Below are 4574 nucleotides of genomic sequence, written 5' to 3' on the forward strand. Positions count from 1 at the left end.
TGGCGGGACTTCATCACCGCAGGTAAGCCGAGCGGGTGTGTGTGTGTGTGTGTGTGTGTGTGTGTATGTATGTGTACATGCCGCGGGCAGGAGGGGGCGGAGCGAGCTGAGCGGGGAAGTGTGGGCTTCCTGCACGTAACTAAGATAAACATCGGGTTACTAACCAAAGGGCTTTGGTTGGATACCCGATGTTTATCTTGGTTACCAGCTTGTGGCAGGCTGGCAGCGATGGCTCCTGCACACTGTAGCTGTAAAAAGCCCTGCTTTTTGCTGCTAGAACCGTTCTCGAACGTATCTAGAACTATCGAGCTTTTGCAAAAAGCTCGAGTTCTAGTTCGATCTCGAACAGCCCCCAAAATCACTCGAGCTTAGAACTGGAGAACCTCGAACCGCGAACCGCGCTCAACTCTAGTCACCACCTTCCATACTAAATATGCAGATGAAGGAGACTCGTACACACGGCCAGTTATAATAATAATAATATTTATTCACTCATATAGCGCCATTAATTCCACAGCGCTTTACATCCTATCAGTAATGTCTTTGGAGTGTGGGAGGAAACCGGAGAACCCGGAGGAAACCCACGCAAACACGGGGAGAACATACAAACTCCTTGCAGATGTTGTCCTTGGTGGGATTTGAACCCAGGACCCTAGCAAGACTGCAGTGCTAACCACTGAGCCACCGTGCCGCCCATGTGCTGGATAATGGCAGCATGTGCCGTCGATCATGGTGGACGCAGCAGAAGAGTCACTTACTCTATGATTACATCTGACTGCGGAAAGTAATGAGAACAGAGACTGAGCCTGGAATATTCCCTGTACTGAGGAGCGTCATCTGCTCCTGACATGGCAGCTGCCACATCATTGACTTGTCTTAGTCGTCTTCCCTGGCCGTACCCCATCTTCATTGTGGGGCATAGCTGACCCCCCGCTCTGGAGCAGTGATCTCTAGGAAGAAGAAACAGAACTGGTCATGGAGTAGCCGAATATTACACATCAGAGAGGTGCACACGATTTACTCCCGGTCACTACCAGTTATTATATTCATCTTACCTGGAATATATTTGGGTCCATGGGTCCCGCGTCTTGGGGGTTGTTCTTGTTCTGGTTCACACCCCTGTGTACAAAATAACAGAATACGCTTTATAATTCTGCATTGATTAATCTCATACTATATTTTTCGGAGCTGGAGCTCAGTTTTTCTGATACACAGCTCCGAATTCTCTGTCACTGGTCATAAATCTGGGTACCACTAGGGGGAGCAGTGGAGCCTGTGCAATGTGATGAATGGGAGCTTCCCCTAGTGGTGGCTGCACGCAGATTACTAATGTTCACTTCTCTTCTCGACTTCCGGGAGAATCTTCACTATTCTGTGTCAGCACAATGTGGCGTCATGGTCGCTGTTATTCTCAGCTCCTGTCATTAAATACATCACACACTGATGATCTTACCTTACGTTAGGTTTTGTGGTCGCTCGATGTGACCCGTCTCTGGTCGGGAGTCACCGCTGAGACCAGGAAAGGGTCAGACTCTGTGACTCGCTTTGTCCATTACAGACCCTAGTGAAACAGAAAACACATAAATATATTTATACAGAAAGTGACAGAACATCAGTATACAATAAGGACACAAGGAGATAGATGCTCCAACATATCTGACAGGAAACCTGTCCTTACACATAGCAACCAATTAGAACGCAGCTCTCATTCTAACAGAGATGTTTAAGGTATGCAAGCTGAGCTCTGATTGGTTGCTCTGGACAGTGTTGATAAGTGAGGCCTAGTGTCTTTACATGGATGTGACCACAGTCCTCTGATTGTCCCTGATATGTTCCCAGTCCTGATGAAGGACTGTAGATCCCAGATTCATGTTGAATTTGGGATCCACTATTTTGCCCCAGTCCTTTCCCCTATGCCATCATCTAGTTCTATTCCTCCCATAATATATTTGCTTTTTACATTTCTTTTACCCAGATGTAGGACTTTGCATTTGTCCCTGGTAAACCCCATTCTATTCTCCTCGGCCCATTGTTCGAGTGTCTAGATCCTTTTGAATCCGCTCTCTTTCCTCTCTAGTGTTGGCTACTCTCCCTACTTCCATTCTCTACCAGTTATTATATTCTTCTTACCTGGAATATATTTGGGTCCATGGTGACACACTGACATTTATTATAGCCGCGTCTTAGAAGTTGTTCTTGTTCACATCCCTGTGTACAAAATAACAGACATCACTTTATAATTCTGCATTGATTAATCTCATACTATATTTTTCGGAGCTGGAGATCAGTTTTTCTGATAAACAGCTCGGAATTCTCTGCTCTGTGTCACTGGTCAAAAATCTGAGTGCCACTAGGGGTAGCAGTGGAGCCTGTGCATTGTGGTGAATGGGAGCTCCCCCTAGTGGTGGCTGCAGGCAGGTTATTAATGGACACTAATAATCACATCTCCTCTCATCTTCCAGGAGGATCTTCACTACTCTATGTCAGCACAATGTGGCGTCATGGCCGCTGTTATTATCAGCTCCTGTCATTAATGACATTACACACTGATGATCTTACCTTATATAAGCTTTTGTGGTCGCATGATGTGACCCATCTCTGGTCGAGAGTCACTGCTGAGATCAGGTGAGGGTCGAACTCTGCGCCTCGCTTTGTCCATTACACACTCTGGTGAAACAGAAAACACATAAATATATTTATACAGAAAGTGACAGAACATCAGTACACAATGAGGATACAATGAGACAGACGCTTAAACATATCTGACAGGAAACCTGTCTGTACATATAGCAACCATTCAGAACGCAGCTTTAATTCTACCAGAGATGTTTAAGGTCTTTTCATTGATATGACCCAGTGGCGTAACTACAGTTTGATGGACCCTGATGCAAAATATTGACCTGCCCCCCCCAGCTTTCCTATGTTCCACTATGCATCTTTCCCTCCCCACCTGGTTTTCCTATGCTGTGTTATACATCGTTCCCTCTCAACCCAGCTTTCCCATCCTCTATTATACATCTTTCCTTTAGCACCCAACTTTCGCATGCTCTGATATATATCTGTACCTCATCACCCAGCTTTTCCATGCTCTCTCTGCTATACATCTTTCCCTCAGCACCCGAGTTTTCCATGATAGCAGAGTATGGGTTCTGAGAGAAAGATGTATAGCAGAGTATGGAAAGCTGGGTTCTGAGAGAAAGAAGTATAGCAGAGCATAGAAAGCTGGGTGAGGAAGGAAAGACCCTCTTTCCCTCAGCAATCAGCTTTCCCATCCCATGCTTGTATCTTTGTCCCCCATCTTTGTATATGTGTCCACATCCTGTTATTAAATGGCCCCCATCCTGGTATTGCATGGCCCCCATCCTGGTATTGCATGGCCCCAATCCTGATATTACATGGCCTCCCTCCTGGTATTACTTGGCCCCATCCTGGTGTGATATGGCCCCCATGTTGGTATTATATGCCCCCCATCCTAGTATTACGTGGACCTTTCCGATTGTTTCATGGCCCTCATCCTATTATTTCATGGCTTCCATTCTGGTATTACATGGCCCCCATCCTGGTATTACATGACCCCCATCCTGGTATTACGTGGCCCCCATCCTGGTATTACATGGCCCCCATCCTGGTATTACATGGCCCCCATGCTGGTATTATATGGCTCCCATCCTGGTATTACATGGCCCCCATCCTGGTATTACGTGGCCCCCATCCTGGTATTACGTGGCCCCCATCCTGGTATTACATGGCCCCCATCCTGGTATTATATGGCTCCCATCCTGGTATTACATGGCCCCTATCCTGGTATTACATGGCCCCTATCCTGGTGTTATATAGTTCTGCCCCTGATGTGACCCCTGTCCTCTGATTGTCCCTGATATGTTCCCAGCAAAGGAATCTGGGACTGATTGTATATAATGAAGGAAAAATCCCCTTTTACTGGAAAGTTATATACAATGAGAAGATATGAGCCTATAAATAATTAATCTTGTAAGAAGGAACTTACGTGATTTAGGGTTTGTTCAGGGTGTCCATTGTCATCCATCTCTGGGCCTCCAAGATGGCAAATTTACTCGCTTTGTGTTCTTTTTCTAATAAAAGTAAAAACAATGATGATCAGATGCCCCCAATAATAGCAGCAACCCCCCCCCCAGCCACCATATTTCTGCATTCACTATATTGAAGCATAATGGAAATTCCATGGTTACTTACCCATGCAGACTTGTCTCTGGGCCCAGGGTTATGCCTGGTTGAAGGTCGGGGCGGTCTTTTGGACCGTCATAGACTCTACATGTCGTTTATAGACATGGAGCCATTTCTGATAGACTCTACATGTCGCTTATAGACATGGAGTCATTTCCTGACCTGTTTTGGAAGTTCACTGATCCTGCCGTTCTGCAGGCAGGATAGTAGATGAGCTCTCATCTTCTCATGCTGGAACTGAGCTGTGGGTTCACCGCCATTTGCCAAAAACTCGTAGGCAAACGCTGTAGCAAACACCCCGCAGTCATAGCCGTTTTTCTGTTGATCCACATTAAGAAAGCTAAGATGTTTTAGGGGCTCCTTGACCACTT

The 4574-nt window shown here is 46.1% G+C and overlaps 1 long non-coding RNA gene across 1 annotated transcript; it reads right to left on the minus strand.

Moving 5' to 3' along the window:
* Window positions 1-544: 544 nt before the first annotated feature.
* LOC142301473 (uncharacterized) lies at window positions 545-4074 on the minus strand. The gene is made up of 6 exons (XR_012752810.1): window positions 4007-4074; window positions 2560-2667; window positions 2131-2208; window positions 1454-1561; window positions 1056-1119; window positions 545-950 (listed from the first exon to the last, which is right to left on the minus strand). It is a non-coding gene; the product is annotated as an uncharacterized LOC142301473 (long non-coding RNA).
* Between the last annotated feature and the right edge of the window lie 500 nt (window positions 4075-4574).

The sequence above is a fragment of the Anomaloglossus baeobatrachus genome, chromosome 1 (genome assembly GCF_048569485.1).
Source record: "Anomaloglossus baeobatrachus isolate aAnoBae1 chromosome 1, aAnoBae1.hap1, whole genome shotgun sequence".
Lineage (NCBI taxonomy): Eukaryota > Metazoa > Chordata > Amphibia > Anura > Aromobatidae > Anomaloglossus > Anomaloglossus baeobatrachus.